The sequence below is a fragment of the Impatiens glandulifera genome, chromosome 1 (assembly GCF_907164915.1).
Source record: "Impatiens glandulifera chromosome 1, dImpGla2.1, whole genome shotgun sequence".
Lineage (NCBI taxonomy): Eukaryota > Viridiplantae > Streptophyta > Magnoliopsida > Ericales > Balsaminaceae > Impatiens > Impatiens glandulifera.
In genome coordinates this window covers 94038058-94057414 of record NC_061862.1, presented here as the reverse complement: position 1 = coordinate 94057414, position 19357 = coordinate 94038058, and positions in this window count along the sequence as shown.

Sequence of the window (19357 nt, the reverse complement as noted above, 5' to 3'; positions counted from 1 at the left end):
GTCCTCGTTTCATCTGTGAATGAGCGATAAATGAATAAGTGAATATACTAATCAAGTGAGAGGTGGAAACACCTCAAAGTCTATTTTTGAGGTATAATTAGGGGTGAACATATCTTGGGTTGACCCAAACTCCAACCCTAACCGAAACTTAAAATATTAATTTGAGTAAGTTAATTTGGTTTGGGTTGGGTTGGGTTGTGTTTGGGTTAGGTTGAATTTGGGTTGAGTTTAATTTGGGTTGGATTAGAGTTATCCAAATTATCCAAATTAAATAAATTTAATTATTTTCTATTTAATTAATCTATAGAATTCACGTTTTTCTTATTCACTGTATTGTTATTTGACCTCTTCACTACTTAGCAAAGAGAAATAATCGGTGGAATAGAAAAAACAGTTCAGTAATAATATATTTTTTTTTTGTAAAACTTATTAATAATATATTTATTGTATACAGTTCAGTAATAGAAAAAACAGATCACAATGGTTAAAACATATAGACAATCAATAACACATCTCTTTAAATATTTAGTTTGGTTTTAAAAATAAATAAAGTTTACCATTATCAAGGTCTTGTTTATTCCACATATTATTTCATCAATTAATTTATTAAATAAAATATTAAACGGATAAAAAAATATATTACACATTTTATAAACGTGTTAAACGAATCAAAACATGGTAAATATATAAAAAATATTGGGTCAACAGCGTATTAAACGGATCAAAACAAATTAAATAATTTTTTAATGGGTCAAAACGTGACAAATATTGGTTAAACGAGTTAAAAAAATGTTTATCAAGTTAAAAATGTATTAAACGGAAAAAAAACTAAATCAAATAATTGTTAAACACTAAAAAATGTGTTAAACGAGCCAAAAATATCTTAAACGAGTCAAAACATAATAAATGTATTAAAACCAAAATTTAGTTTGGGTTACCCAAATCATATCCACTCATATTAATAAATAATATGGGTTGGATAATGGGTTGACTATTTGAATTTGGGTTAAATATGAGTCGAGTTTTCTCATTTGTTCACCCCTAAGTATAAAGTATAAAAATAACAATGATATCCAAAATTACTCAAACATCAAATTGAGACCCTCAAGAAATTGCAAAACAAGTTGAGAGACCAAAATAGTCAACAACTGAAAGATAGGTCTATGAATTCATAACGTGGTAAATTACAATTACATAAGCCATCGTACAACACAAACTAAGGGAAATAGGATATGTGTCGATTTTGATGCTTGTGTGCACCACCATGAGATGCTCTTGTGTTTGATTATGTATTTATGTTGTTGTTGATTTCCTCTCTTTAGACTTTGATTGTTATATATGTAACAATAACTTGGGATGAACTTATTTTTGAATGTGGTGATTTTTATTGTTCATTGTTCAAAAAATAATATTTCTAGCTAGATAAAGCATTTTCAAATGCACCTGAAGTCCTCTGTTATCGAATAATTTCATAAGTTCCCTCTCACAAAAGGTACTCTTTCAAATGGATGTGTCATAAAAGCAAATACGCAAATAAGTAGCATAAAAATATGATTTAATACATTTTTTTATATTTAACGATACTTTTTTGTGAGATCCAATAGAGGTTAAATAATTGTCCTTTAGAATATGATGAAATAGATGAGGCTCTCTTAATACCAAATAAGTATAACACTATTGGTATAGTATAAACTATATTAATATTATTTTTATATGATGTTGGTTAGAATTTTATTATTGGTATAAATTTATACCTTATATTTGATATAAAATTGTAACTAATACCTTTAGGTAAATACTTTTTTTTAAATGTTCTATTAATTCAAAATATCGTTTAAGCACAACAATAAACGCATAACATAAAAAAAGTTAGGTATAAATTGAATACAATATTAGAATAACTAATTGACTCGAAGATTTTCAAGAATCGCAATAAAATCTCCACACGAATCGACATGTATTCCGGATCTAATCTCTGACATCGTCATGATAATGACATTGTGAATAATCATTAACGACTTATTTTTATTGCTAAAAGTTCTCTGATTTCTTTCCAACCAGATAGTCCACCAAAAAAATATAGGGATAGAGAACCATCTTCAAAGTCTCGCATTTTTAGTCGCCTCAATCCATGTCTCTCAATAGTCACAAACAGTTTCCGACATAACCCATTGTATTCCATTCAAATTCCATATAAAACTTCATATATTTGAAACAATGTGACAATGTAAAAGTAGATGAGAATCTGTCTCAACCTCTTTGTAACACATACGACAACGACACACAATAATCATACATTTTCTCATACATTTATTTTCAGTGAAAATTCCACCGTGAATAACATTCCAACCAAAAAAGGAGATCTTGGTAGGCATCTTAGACTCCCGTAAATTTTCCCAACACAGATTAATCGGGCTAACTTTATTGAACAAAGTGTAACAATGTCCCATATAAAAGTTATTTAGATCATGCCACTGCATAGAATCTTGAGAAGACGGATTTAACTCTTATTTCTAACCATGAACAAAAGTCTATCATTGGACATGTTTTCTTCACTGTTCAACCTTCTTTTAGACCTAATACGGTTAGCAAACCACTAGACTGAATGACAAACATATCTTTGACAGATGCATCTCTACAAATAGAAATAGAAGCAATCTCGGGGAAAACTTTCACCAAACATTTAACACCACACCAAGTGTCGTTCCAAAAACTAATCGAACTTCCATCACCCATAATAAAAATTGAATGCTCCCGATAAATCTTCCACATGACATAATTACCACCCCAAATGTTGCATCCCACGGGTCTATAAGAATTCTTGATGAACCAACCAAACTTATTCTGACCATATTTATATTTAATCAATTTAACCCAAATACTCTCTTGCTCAAATGCAAGTCTACTACACCATTTGGATAATAAGGATTTATTAAAAGAAATAAGATCACGAATTCTCAGTCCCCCATGCTCTTTTATTAATTTAACCTTATTCCAACTCATTAAATGAAAAAATGAGGAACCAGACGATCTCCATAAGAATTTACACATAATTCTCTCCATATTCACGGTCACACACTTTGGGAGGACAAATAGAGACATCATATAAGTTGGCATTAGAGAAAGAGCGCTCTTGATAAGGACTAAACGACCTCCCTTATAAATCATCTTACTTTTCCAAATGGGAAGTTTCCTCTCCATTTTACTGATGATCGGGTCCCAAGAAGCTTTGGAGTTAGCTTTATCCCCTAGAGGGAGCCCGAGATACATAGACGGAAAATCCTAATTTTAAATCCTAGAATACATGCCAATCTAATCTTTCTCCTAAACGAAACTAAATTAGAGAATAAGATATCAGACTTACCTAAATTAATACACAGTCCCGAACACGCTCCAAATAACTAGAGAATATCATAAAAGTGCTTGATATTTCTCTTAGTAGCCTGAATCATAAAATTATTGTCATTTGCAAATAATAAATAAGACATTGAGAACAGAGATCATCTCGAACCGCACTCCACCCCACGAAACAAACCCTCATTTTCGACAAACGACATCATTCTAGAAAGGTCTTCCATAACAATAATAAATAGGAAAGGGGAAAGAGGGTACCCTTGTCTTAAATCCCTTGAACTCTCAAAGAAACCATGAGAGCTCCCATTCACGATAATAGATAATTTCGTCGTCAATACGCAAAATCTAATCCATTCGATCCATTTTTCTCCCATACCCATTCTACCCATAATATCAAAAAGGAACTTCCAGTTAACATGATCATATGCTTTCTCAATATTGAGTTTGACAAAAGCATATTTATCGCCTCTAAAGTTAGACGAATCAATACACTCATTAGCGGTTAGTGCCGAATCGAATATTTGACGGCCTTTGATGAAAGCCATCTGATTGCTAGAGATAACTGTAACCAAAACTCCACGCATTCTGTTTGCCAAACATTTCGAGACTATCTTGTAAAATGATGCAACCAAACTTATGGGTTGGAAATTCTTCCTGCGATAGTTCTGGTTGCCATGCAAATTAGGACAATCAATGTAGAATTCTAACTTTTTTCAAAAGATAAAAATTTATAGAAATGATTCATAACCGCCATGATATCAGCCTTAAAACTCCCAAGCCTTTTTAAAAAACCCAAAGTAAAACCGTCGCTCCTGAGGGACTTATCACTACCACAATCCATTATTACCGCATTCACCTCCTCGATAGAGAAATGAGCTTCCAACATGCATTTCACATTTTCATTTGTAGATGCAAAACTGATGTTGTTTAGCTTTGGTCTAACCCGAAATGGTTCATGAAATAAATCTTTGTAAAATTGAATAATACTATTAGATATAGTTGGTTCGATCTCATGCACGACACCAATAATGGATATCGAGTTAATAGCGTTATTTATCGTTTGTGCTTTAGAGATGTCATGGAAATACTTAGTATTTTTATCATCTTCCCGCAACTAAATTACTCCACTACATTGGTTTGCCCCAATTTCTTCCTCTTTACATAGTTCAAGCAACTTACTTACTAGATAAATTTGTGTAGAAATTTCTATAATAGAGTGATCACGAACTTCTTCCGCACCATCAATTGTTAAAATTTAACAACTTAAAACCTCAACCTTGTAGGAAAATAATGCATGATCCCCCACAAACCATATTTTAAGCAACTTCCGTAGATTTTTAAGCTTAATAAATAGCCTAGATGATGTGGAGCCAAACACGACATCACTCGCCCACCACCCATCCACCTTTGAGATAAAACCATCTCTAGTCAACCATGTGTTCTCAAATCTGAAAGGCCGACTAGTTAAAACCACCTCCCTCCAGTCAATAAGGTTTGGACGATGATCAAAACAGCTCCACGTTAAGACCTTCTAAAATATATTAGATACACTGCGGAAAATCGAGTTTTCACAAGAAATCTATCAATGCGGGATTGCACACTCTCATTGTGTATGTTACCTCTTATAAATGTGAATTGCCCTCCTTCCAAAGGTAAGTCAACGAGCTCCAAAATTTTCGATTGTCTTAGAAAACTCACGCATATGCCTTGTGAGTCTATGTGCTCCTTTTTTCTCAATAGGAACCCTAACTTCATTCATATCCCCAAAAAAAATAAGAGGTAAATCTCAAATACTTCTCACCTCCATAAGCTCATTGAAAAAATTAGATTTAAGGTTAGAAAGAACAAGTCCGTACACCGTCGAAAACTCCCAACGAAAATTATCACACGGTTACGAAATTGAATACTAACCAAAAATTGACTTATTTTAACGTCAATTTTCTCAAATAAATCCTCATTCCAAGTTACCAGAATCGCACCTAATGCTCCGACAGAATTAAGAGCCTCTCATCCACACAATCTCCAATTACATAGGTCACGACTAATCCATTGATTCATATTACTAAAGCAATAAATATCACACCTCAAAGTATCAACTAAAGACTTTATTATTTTGTGCTTTGCACTATCGTTCATCCCACAAACGTTCCACGCCATAATTTTTCCAATCATTAAGATAAATTAATTAGAATACGCCCAATTAAGGTTTGAAACACGTTTTCCATCAATAATATTACCATTAGGCAGAACAATTATCTTCATTTCACTTCAAAGATAACAATATGGAACTGGGGGATTCTCAAGAATCTTCGGCCAAACCTCTGTCTCACACCTTAAAACTTATTGCACCGGAGATATATTCTCATTTCAAAATAATATTATGAGTCGAGAAATCTGCACAAACCTCCTCTTAGACATTGTACTCAGGATCAGACTCAATGAATTCTTCCTTAGAAACCTCATGAATGACCATAGTCGGTTCGACAATGGGATAAAGAGATTTGTTTGGGTGATATTAGTCAAACTAGAAAAGAGGACCATATATCAGCTTCAACCCTTTCAACCTGCTCTAGATTATCAATTAAATCTGAGATTGGATGTGAAATTGGGGGCACCCTATCTTGGCATGAGACCAAATGTAAATCGTTTCTCATAGGGGAATCAACGGGAGAAGCATGGTTAACAGTCTCGGGCACGTGCAAAAGAGGAGAAAAAATCTCGATATTCACCTCAACCGTGTGCATCTTAGATGAATACTCAATAACCTTGACATGATCCTTATTTGAGGCGGGACACTCATGAGAAAGATGAGTCGAATATAGAGGTGGAATAACATCGGACCCAACCTCATGACCCACCTTTTCTAGTACACATTGTGACATCTGCGGTATATAAGACATCAAGACTCAATACCCGCTTATTATCCTCCACAGCTATTAATCATTCAACATTAGTAAGCCCAGCTAAACGAATCTGATCCACATAGAAAGGAGTCATCACTAAGTTCTTAACACGTGCTCCTAATGTCGTACTCGATGAGTTGTCGATAAAGGTTCAACAATGATATCATTGTTAGGACCAGAACAAGAACTAATATATGTCATTATTAAAACCTCAGTAGAACGTTCTGGCCAAACCATAAGTTTACAATCACGTTATCCATAAGAAGGACTTCTAGATATCTGACGTTCAAGAATTCAAACCCATCCTTCATCATTTCCGTTTTATAACTCTAATCGCATTCAATGAACCCACCAAGATCATCTCCTACTCTACGAAGAAGATTAGAGTTCCATAACAATATAGACATTCCAAACAAACAAATTCAAATATCATTCTGTGTTGAACCTAGTTCAACCCTCTTAGTGACATGCTCTATTTCATACGCTTGTCTATTCACATCCACAACATTAGAAATTTCACTTTTAACCTGCAATTTCTTAGTGACGGTCGATCGACCATTAACAAGTCGACGGAGTCTTTCCTCCACCTAATGGAATTAAACAATTTGCAATCGACATTATAAAGACTATTTTGATCTCACACCATAAAGAAATATACATTCCATGTGAATTATAGACAGACCAAAAATGTTCATTATTAGGACCAGATCCAATTCGCTCTTTCTTCTATGATGATGAACGGAGAGATTTACGGATCAACTTCAAATTATTCTCATTCACTTCGATCGATCTCCTCTTGACCATCTTACATTCTGAAATAACCACAACTCTAGGACGATCTAATAAGGTTTGAAATTCGAAACACTTACCACCGACCACAAACTTTTTTTTCTAGTCTAACCATACAATGCGCTTTCCTAAGCCAGTCTGCACTGCATATGATGGTGTATTAACGACGCGAGACTCCGACTGCGTGCAGCTAAGAACTACGTTGGTGCGAACCAACATCTTCTTCACCCAATAGTTTTGGATTGGATAGGTTAAACGGCCCACCTATTGACTTCTTCCATGAGGTACAATATTTTTCTTATATCACTTAATTTTTAATTTATCATTATACCCTTTATTAATATTTTATATAATTTATTATTATATAATATATTAAATATATTTTATTTAGTTTTAATATTATTATTATAAATAATTATTTTTAATATATATATTTAAATAGTCTAATATTTTAATTATAAAAAATATTTTTATTTTATAACCATAATTTTATTAATTATTATTTTATATATTTATTTATTAAAAATAATATTGTTTATTTTATATATTTATTTTATTTTAAGTTTATTTATTACAATTATTAATAATATTCAAATTAAATAAATATAATTTACAGTTTATATTATAATTAATTTTTTATAATTTAATTAAAATAATATTAATTATTAAATAATAAATAATAACAGTTCAATAATTTATAATAATAAATAATATTATTTAAATATAATAATAATAATAATAATTTTAAATTCATATTTATACAACTTATACTACATTATTATACTATATATCAAACACAAAACTATAAACCACATGCATCATATACCATTTTTTATAATTAATATCAAACATCAATAACATATACAACTTATAGTATCATATACAATTTATATATAATTACAATTTATACTTCTACACAACTTATAACATATATAATTTGTACTGCATACATATCATTAAAATTTAGACAAAAAATATAAGACAACAAATTAAATATATAGCTTCCAAACACATTTAACCATTTAAATAGACAATATCATTAGATTTAGAAGCTGTATTAAGAAATCTACCAACTTTTTAATAGTTTGAATAAGAATGGAGGTGGTATAATTGAGTTTATATAATATAATTTAAAACTATTTTCTTAGTGTTGTATAAAATTAGTATTAAAATTAGTTTGTATATGCTAAAAAAATATGAGTTATTTTTTATTTTATTGTTAGAAAAATTTTGTATTATAAAAGGTAAACTTAATAATAAAAAAGTTATTATTTTAAAAAGGTCTTGAGATGTATTTGAAAAAAACGTTTGTACTATGTAAGAATATTCTTGTGTCACCTTGAAGAGAATCAAATATATGACATTTGGTCTATTAAGCTCATGTCACTTGAGCTAACAACTCACTATTCCAAACTCACTATTCCAAAGTTAGTATTACTATGTATGTTTAGTTTTGTAGTTGTAATTATTTGGTTAGTTATTTTGATATTATATATTTGCATGTTTGTGGTTTGTTCTTTGTGTTAGAAATGGCTTGATATTATGAAACATACCTTTACTATTATTTGGTTGGTTAATCTTGAATATTGATATAACTTTCAGTTAAGAAGAAGTTAAATTGATTATTTGTTTTTATAGGTTTATTTAAGTCAAAATTAGTTTGGAAATGAAGATTTTTGGAGAACATTTGTTCACTTTTTGTAATAGTTATCAACTTGATAGATTTTGGATATTATAAATTTTGAAGACTTTATATATTTTTATATTTTGTTTGGAGATTATATATATTTATATTTTTTGTAAGTGATAAAAACATTTTATTTATTCATATTAATCATAAATGTCAACTAACATAATTAAGACCTATTATTAATCCTCAAAATAAAATGATTGGTGTTAATGATAAATTAATTATATCAACTTTATGATAAGTCATAATCTATATATATATATATATATATATCTAATAACGCTTAATAATAAATTTGCAGGAATTGGTGTGCAGCGCGTTGGGCGTTGGGCGTTGGGTCGGCAGTGTTTTGAATTTTTTGTTACTCAAAATGAATCGGGTTAATAAATTTAAACTCAAACCCGACCCTGAGTTGATTGGTATGGATATAATAAATAAATAATTAATTATGAAATTTTATTTATAAAATGTTATTTTGTTTCTTTTGAAATTATATTTTATATTCTTTTCTAATAAATAAATAATTATATATTAAATATATATAAAAAATATAATTAAAAATTAATTCGTAATATATTTAAATAAAATAAATTAATCTAATTTAAATATTTGTGTCTTATTTGTATTAACATATTTTTCTCTCTCCATATTAATTAAATTGACTCTTAATATTCTTTTTTAATTTAGATTAAAATATTTTTTACTTATCTCCATATTTATTAAATATACCATTTTGTAACTATTTTTCTTAATTAAAATTTTTAAATAAATTATATATATATATATCAATAATTATTTTATAACATATAATTATATATAAAATTTTAAAATATTTTAATCTAAATTTCTAAATAATTTATAAAAAATACTACTTTTTATATATTCTCTCCATATCTATTATTTATATAATTATTATTTTTATTCATTATATTTTTTATTTTTTGTTTAATAAAATAATTAAATATATATATATATATATATAAATATAAATTAAACTCAACAATCATAAGTAATTCAATGGTTAAATAATGGTGTTAATAATGAGAATTTAAATTAAAGGAATTGAGAGAATGATAGTGCGAATTTGAGAATGAAATCATTAAAGGCATTGAAGGATAAAATATGATAAAATATGTGAATTCGAATTAAAGAAATTGAGAGGGAATGATGATCGTTATTAATGGGAATCATTAAAGAAGAAGATATGATGAAATGTATGAATTTGAGGATAAAAGAATGGTGATTCCAATGTTGGTAATCCTTGAAGGATAAGATATGTAGGGTAAAATTATTTGACGAGAAAATAATAAACAAATTTAAAATAAGATAAAATAAATGTTTACTAATTTTAAAATTTGATATTTTAACTTATACAATAGAACACATAAATTTAATGTAACTATTTTTTAATGTTCATTTTGATATTATGTTTTGTCTTCATTTTTTTATCATTTTGTATATTAATTTAAATGGTTAATTAGAATATTAGAAAATTAATATTATAAATTCATTTGAAAAGAGATAAAATATTTATTTATGTACTATAATTATTCAATTATGTGATTTGTTTTTCTATTTTATTATCAATTTTGTTAATTTAATTGAATAACTGTTAAACATATTTTTAAACATGCGATCTTAATTATTAATTTTAAATTGAAAATATATTTTTTAAATTATAATATAACATTTTAATGTTTGGTAATTTATTATTTGATTAATTCTTCCAATTGCAAGGTGAATATGTTAACTAGTTTTTGATAATAATGCTTACTTTTACATTTTCAATAAAACTTTTGCTAATTTAGCCTCGGTCTAGTTACTTGTTAATGAATTTTATCTCGTCAAACATCTTGAAAATATATTTAGTATAAATAAATATAGGTACTAAAAACAAAATTATTTTTTTGGTTTTAACTTTATTGTAAAAATAATAATACTAATAAATTATAATCGCATTATATAAAGGTTTATCCAAATATAGATGAAAGACATGGCCTATTGATTCTCAAAATAAAAAATAAAAAATTTGAATAACAAGTATTATATTTTTTTTTTGTTTTTAATGAATTTTTTTTATGTAATGTTTTGTTTGACTGTTCTTCAATTACTCTCTTTTAAAATATTTTGTGGGCAATTTTTAAAATAAAATTATATTTTTTATAAATTTTAAATTACATATATAAATGTATGTTTGGATGAATGGAACTAGAATTGAAATTGATATTGAAATTTTACCAATTTCATGAAATTCAGTATTAAATTCTTACATTTTAAGGTAAAAACTATAGAATTGTAATTTACTCTAAATTCCTATGTTTAAAAAAAACTAATATGATAAAAATAATTTTAATATATTATATATTTTATTAAAATATTAGTTTGACCCAACCAAATAAAATAGCTCAAGTGTCAATAGATTTTTTATGTTTCGATTTTCAATTAAAAAAATATCGTTTCAACATTTTAATTTCATAGATTAAAAAAAATATCGGTTCAACATTTAACTTTCAAAATTAAAAAAATATTAATTTAACAGGTTAACTTCTTAAATAATATATATATATATATATATATATATATATATATATATAACCTTTCAAAATATTAATTTACTAAACTAAAAAATTAAAAAGACACTGATTTATATTTTAACATCCTAAATTCAAAATAAAAAATATCAAAAACTTTAATCGTATTTTAAATGATAAAATAATAAGTTAATTTGATTGGATAAAAAAATATATACAATTACAATTTCGAACTAAAAAGAATGAAATTAAGAATTATAAAAATACACTAAATTGAATTACATCCTAATTATAATTCTCAATATTAAAAACTAATATCTAATATAATACATACTTTAAAAATAGTTATTTGTTTTAAAATTAATTAAAAGATATAAAAAAGTGATTCTACCCATACCGGCCCTACTGTTTATCCATATCTTTATTGAGATCATGAAGATCCAAATCTATATCAAATTATCAATACCGAGAGAGATCTAATATTGAGATGGGAGAGTTGAGACAAAATATGCTTATTGAAAAATCTAAAAAATATGATATTTGATGTCTTCGGACTTACAAGTTGAAAGAAAAATGCAGGATATTTCATTTCTATTTAACAATTGAATCTTATAATTATTTGTATCTCTATAACAATTAATTAAGGAGGAAGAATAAGAATTAATATTTTATAATTTTACTGTAACACATTATTGAGGTAAATTTTGTTCCAACAAGGTATTCAATTTGACCATTTATGTTCAAACATAAATTTCAAAATGTATGAAATCTCTTTAATCATTATTTAAATATTTTCTTATCCCTAATAATCATAATATAAATATAATAAATGTGAAAGTTGTAACCTAATCATATAAGTACAACATTTTAACCGACCAAGTTAATAGAGTTTTATATTTTAAAATGGGAAGATTTCCAATTTTATTTATAAAATTGGATAAAGATTGGATAGAAATATCAAATTTATTTATTAAGTTGTAAAATTTTATTTATGTATACAAACTTTTCAAAAGTGAAAAGGTTTTAAATTTATTAAACTTAACAGAAATATTTAACTCTGTTCAAATTTCGTCCAACTGTCCTGCCTTGTCATATCCACGTCCTTTTAAATTTATATTATTTTTATAGTGAAATATTTCATTTCAATCTAATCTTTAACATAATGAAAATAAAATAATAATAATTACTTCTGTTAAATATATTAATTCTTAATTCTGTGAACGTGTTTGGAAGTATATATTACAAGAAAATTAGGGTTATTTCAATTAATTAAAATTAAATTTGTAACCGATTGAGATTTGGCCAGAAATGGATTGGCATGTTTAGAACGGCATCATTGTTCATCAAATTCATATTTATAAATTCGATTCGTCTTTACTCTATTCGTCTCTTAAGAAATTCATATAGTACATCAATCTAATCTAAGGGAAGAGGCACCATTAGCACCATTAGGGTTATTTCAATTAATTAAAATTAAATTTGAAACCGATTGAGATTTGGCCAGAAATGGATTGGCATGTTTAGAACGACATCATTGTTCATCAAATTCATATTTATAAATTCGATTCGTCTTTACTCTATTCGTCTCTTAAGAAATTCATATAGTACATCAATCTAAGGGAAGAGGCACCGTAAGGGATTTTTTTTTAAAACAACTTAGTGCCATTTTATTAAAAAAAACTCAAAAGAGAGAAAAAAAAATACAAAAGTTTAAGATCAGATTTAGACAATTTCTAGATTTGACAATGAAACAATAATTGAATTACAGACAATAACAACAATCAATTAGCGCCTACAACGTTTTTACTATTATTCTATTTGTGACATTCTCAAACGAAATATCCTATATTTGGCAGAGCTTTCTATTCTTTTCATTCCTTTCGACTCCTCTCTAGGATTGAATGAGTGCATTTCCATCTGAAGTTATATCTCTCCAAACTTCAGCGGTTTTACTCCTTCCACTGTGAGCTCTTGAATTTCTTTCTTTCCAGATATTGTAGATTATTTCTCCAAAGTAGCATTTCAACATACTTACATAGAAGGATCTTCCTTTTCTTTATTCTTCATCCACTCTTGGATTTCTTCTAATATTCTTGGAAAGTTGATGATGTTCATGTTTGCAGCATACATCCTCCAAATTTGTATTACAAAAGAGCATTCCCCAAATAAATGATTTATGTTTTCCTCAACTCTCAAACATAGGACACAGTTGATATCAGGAATGTTTATATATTTTCGAATTATGTCTTTTGTTGTCAACCTTTTCCTGTATACCAGCTAGAGAATAAATTGGTGACGAGGAATAATCTTTGGAGACCATACCACATTATGCCAATCTACCTCCTGTCTTCTTGTTCTAACAATTTCACATGCCTTTCCTGTAATAAACTTCTCATTGCTTTCTGTTTTCCAGCATATTTCATCATTACTTTCATTGAGTTGCTTCTGCCTCATTAGGTTTAGGATTCTATCACCTTCTGGAATACGCCTCAAAAGTGAATCACATCTACCTTCATAGACGTCTCTATATGAGTATTTGATGTATTCTCTTCTAACTCTGTTTCCTTGCATTTCTTCTTTGAATATAATGGGAATATTATCTAGCCAAGGATCATGCCAGAATAGTACCCATCTTCCATTTCTAATTGTGGTTTTCACCATTTGAAAGACATCTTTCTTGTTTTTAGGATTTTCTTCAATGACCATGTCATTCTGTCGTTGATGTTTCGTGTCCAGATACTCTGCTCTTCTTTCATAAATCTTGTATGCACCCATTTGACCCATAGGGAGTCCGCTTTTTGCTCCAACTCCCATAAGCTCTTGATGGTGAGGGATTTGTTCCATTCAACACAACTTTTTATTCCTAGTCCGCCTTCTTCTATGAGAGTGCAAACGTCCTCCCATTTGACTTTTTTTCCTACTCTGCCTTGTGTTCCCCAGATGTAGTCTCTCATGTTTCTATCGAGTTCAGCCATTACTTTCTTTGGGATGACTATCTGTTGTGCCCAGTAGCTAATAATTCCAAAGATGCCTCTTTTAACGAGCTCGATTCTACCTGCATAAGACAGTTTTTTCGTAGCCCAACCCAAGACAGAACTTCTAACTTTTTCTACCAGTTGTCTGAAGTGATTGTATCGAAGTTGTTTTGATTACAGGGGTACTCCAATGTATTTCACTGGTAGTTCACCTTTCTTGAGTCGCATAATATTGAATATGTTTTCTTTCCTTTCTTCATTAACCCTCCATAGAAAACCTGACTTTTGTCCTCATTGATGTATAGGCCTGTAATACTCGAAAAGATTGTTAGAGCTTCTTTGATTATACTAACAAATTCAACATCCGCATAAGCCACAAAAAATAGATCATCTGCAAAACATATACGGGTTATTGCTTCTTCTTTGCAGTACAGGTGAAATTTGAAATGATGACTTCTCATAATCATTTTTAAAATACATTCAAGAATTTCCATAATTAAGACGAATAGGTAAGGAGATATAGGGTCTTCTTGCCTTACTCCCCTTTCACCCTTGAAAAAGCCTCCATGAATGCCATTCACGCTCAAAACAAAATGAGGAGTGGAAACACATTGCATAATCCAATCAATGAAAATAATTGGAAAACTTGCAGCAAGGAGGAATTCGTGGATTGATCCCCATCTGATCGAGTCAAAAAAGGTTTTTTAATGTCAATTTTGAAAGCCACACGTGGAGATATGTTTTTCTTGCCATATCCATTCAATAAGCTCTGCATGAATAGGATGTTATGGGAAATAGAGCGTTTAGGAATAAATGGTGATTGCCCTAATCCTACAAGCTTATCAATAACTGTTTTCAAACGTTGCGAAATAATTTTTGAAATAATTTTGTAAATAACATTGCAGCATGAAATATGACGAAAGTCCTGAATTTTTTCCGGAATTGAATTCTTAGGAATCAAATTCAACACTATGACGTTCCATTGCTTCAATATTTTCCTGTTTTGGAAGAATTCCAAAACCCCTTCGCTTACATCTTTACCCACTATTTACCAGTTTTCTTTGAAGAAGGTCGCGTTGAAACCATCTGGCCCTGGGATTTTATCACCTTTCATCGAAAACACAGCTTTTCTGACTTCTTCCATACTGACTCTTGTAATCAATTGGTTACAACTTTCTTCACTGATTTTCCTATGCACAATCTGTTGAAGCAATCTTCGACTGTCCTCTATTATTGTGCTCGTTTCTGTTCTAATCAGCTCTTTGTAGAAACTTATTGCTTCTTCATGAACTGCCTTTTGTCCCTATAAAACATCTCCATTTGAGTTTGAGAGCCTTAGAACCTGATTTCTGAAATTCCTTGATGAACATTTTTTATAGAAGAAAGAAGTATTCTTGTCTCCTAATGAAAGCCAATTTTCTCTAGATTTTTGCTTAGCAAAACTTTCATTTTTAGAACAGAGGTCTCTGAATCGCGTAAGAGCCTCTTTTTCCTCTTCCCTGTTATAAAGTAGATTTGGAGCTCTTAGTGCCTTGCTTTGTATTTCCTCCAGTTTCGTTATGGCCTCCTCTACTCTTTTAAAAATTCCACTATATTTTTTCCGGTCTAGCTTATTCAACTTCCTTTTTAGTAATCTTAGTTTCTCACAAACTCTGAACATCTTTGTTCCATTAATTCTGATGTTCCAAGTTTCATTAAGGATTTTATTAAATTCTTCATCTTTCATCCAGAAGTTGAAGAACTTAAAGGGTCTTTTCTGCTTTTTCTCCTTTTCCCAAAAGAATTTCAAAGGGCAGTGATCAGAGAGACCTAGTTGCAAAACCTGGATTTGGCTTTTTGGGTAAAATTCCACTCATTTTTCATTCACTAGGCCTCTATCAATTCTGCTCTTTCTCATGTTGTTCGCCCCTCATGTAGTTGATCATGAAAATAGATTACCTGAGAAAGACGGTTCAATGCAGCTTATGTCTCGAATGCATTCATTGAAATCATGCATGTCTTTTGTTATGTTTGTCTTAGGCTCTCTTTCATTTCTGAATCTTGTAACGTTAAAATCTCCCATAATAACCCACGGTTCGTCGTCCGTAATGCTTCTTCTCAAATCATTCCAAAGTGTTTTCCTCTCTGTCCTAGAGTTGCTTGCATAGACTATCGCAAAGAATATTTTTACCCTTGTCACCAGATTGATAACCTCTGTCAAAACAACTTGCTTGCTTTCAAAAAATTTCTTAATTTCAACCCTTCTTTTATCCCATCCTACCTAGACTCTACTTTTAACCCCATCAGAGTTATGAATAAATTCTCATTCTTCTTTGAAGCAACCCTGGGCAACATTCTCTATTTGACTTTGTCTGACTTTTGTTTCAATAATTCCAAATACTGTGATTTCATTCTTTTCTGCTATTCTTCTAACCTCTCTTTTTTTATAGGGTCATTTAACCCTATAATATTCCATGTCATTAAGTTCATTAATGAAAAGAAGATGTTCCAGCTTTACTTCCCCTTCCTTTACTTTTTCTTCCTTTATGTTTTTCCCATATAGAAGGGCTATAAGGAATTGTATTTTCCTTAATTTGTTTACCTTGCTATTTTGGGATTTTTGTGTTTCTCTGGTCAACTTTTGTTTGAATTGGAGATTGTATAGTTTCAATCGATTCAGCTGTCTCTTCTTTATCTTTCCCATTTCCTTCACCCACTTCTCCTTTCTTGCTTTCTCCCACGTTTTCCCTTTCCACAACCTCTTCGGTATTAATTCTTGCTTCCAGTTCAAGTTTCTGTGTTACCTCTTCATTCTCAGCCTTTGATTCTGAATCTCTTAACACTCTATCTTCCTTCCCTTGTTCTTCAAAACCATGTTTTGAATTTCCTTCCTTATCTTGATCCTTCTACTTACTCAATACTGATTCTTTAGTAACCTCTTTCTGCCTTTCATTCTCAACCTTTTCCTTTTCCAACCTTTCTTGTTCTTCTTTTGTTTCTTTTTTGTCTTTGTCTTTGTCTCTTTCTCGATCTTCTTCTTCTTCCTTTCTTCTTCAATTATTTTCGGGCACTTGTACGGACATGTTCGAATGTATTACAGTGAAAGCATTTATTCGGCCTCCACTCATATGAGATTCTCATAATTGTGGGATCACCTTTTTTGTCCGTTACTGTCATCTTGTATGGAAGATTTGATCTCGGGTGTATCTCAATGCACATCCTAGCATAAGTCATATGCTCACCTTTTTCTGTAGTTGGGTCCATGTAGAGTGGACTCCCCAATAGGCTCGCAAAGTGACTTAATGCTTCAGGGTTATACATGTGGAGAGGGATGTTGTGCAATTGAAACCAGATTTGCGCAGTTTCTTTGGGTTTGCTGAAGAGGTTTATACCTTCTGTCCATTTTTCGAGTTTCATGTAGTTTTTTCTAACAAATGTGTGCCCGTTGATCAGAATACTTTCGAGATCTGATCCTTCTTTGAATTTGAGAAAGTACAAGTCATTAGAATTTTTTTGGTTACTAGAAATGGCACCTTGTTTCTTCCGATGAAGTTGCCCACTATGACATTCTTCCATGATTTTAATTTCTTGGGGTAGTTTGAATTCAAACGGGGAACCGATAATTTCAACTTTTGGCTTAAATGTTCCAAGGAAAATCTTTCTCCTCTCTTGAACTGGATTGTCAGCTTTTGTTTCCCCTTTGTTCTTCTGTCCTGCAATCTGTTTATGTTGTTCATTCTGCTCGTTACTCTGGTTTTGCCTTGTTTTCTGATCCTTCCCTTGAGTTTTGTTTTGTTCTTCAACTTTCTTCCAGACTTGGTCTACATTCCAATTAAAATTGTTCTTGATGAAGTAGACTCTGGTTTTGGAGCATTTAAAAAGCTCTCTCAAAGTTTCAACAGACCAGTTCACAATAGTATCGTACTCCTCTTTTTTTAGGAGATTCCAGTCTTGTAGGTAATGTAGGTTGAGCTGCTCTGTGTACTGTTGACTTTTCTCTTTGCTTAAAACGATTTGATCTTTCTTTCCCAGTATCAATAATTTCGTTATCTGATTTCTAAGCCCTTTCAGATTGACATTTTCATTAAAACCAACCCTACATTTCCTCGGGTCTATTTATTTACCCAATGCTTTCGCTGCCATTTTTTGCATTTTTCCTGTTTCACCCAGATATAACTAGGAACATGACACTTATTGCCGCATCAACCAATGAAACACAGATCATATTGACGAAGATCATATTGACCTCCAACGCGATGGCTTCATGAACGATTGGCTTTTGGATCTCAATGTGCTGGCAAAGAAAGGGACTGTGTTCTTTAATTTGGAAACATAGTTTGAATTGGGTTCACAGAGATCAATTAATCGTATGCACGTTTGGCCGAAACGTTATGGAAGAAAACGTTGAAAAATGGATAAACTCGATAAGGACGGCGGGGATGAGAGAGAGTTTGAGAAGTGATTGGGGATCTATACGAAAAGTATTAGTAAGTGGTTATTGATATATGCAGATGAATTGTGAATGGAATGGAAGAGACCATTGATGCAGTTTGAGGAGGGAGGAGACGATGGGAAGAATAATTACATAAACAATACCTTTATTTTTTATTTAGGTTTTTTTAATGATAAAGTCTGTTTGAAGAAAAAAAATTTATAATAAATTTAATATAAATATATATATATATATATATTACGTGGATATGACATGGCAGGAACAAGTTGATTGAATTTTAACGTCGTTATCAATTTCTTTTTAAGTTTAATAAATTTGACATTTTTTTACAAGTTTGTATACATAAATTGAATTTTACAACTTAATAAACAAATTTGACACTTTTGTCCAATTTTATAAATAAAATTGATATTCTTCCCATTTTGAAATCAACATAAAATGTTTGATAAACACATTTATATAATTTTAAATTTTTGCATTAATTTTTATAATATATATAAACACAATTTTCTAAATTCATTTAATCCTCGTACCATAATACAATAGCCGTTTTGTTAGAGTAAACGGGTGAGATTGTTAATTTATAAGTTGACTCGCTCATAAAACTTGAATAGATTAATTAAAAAAAATAAGAGGAAAATTTTAGCCATGTCATCCCCCATCGTACACTTTTATTATTTTTC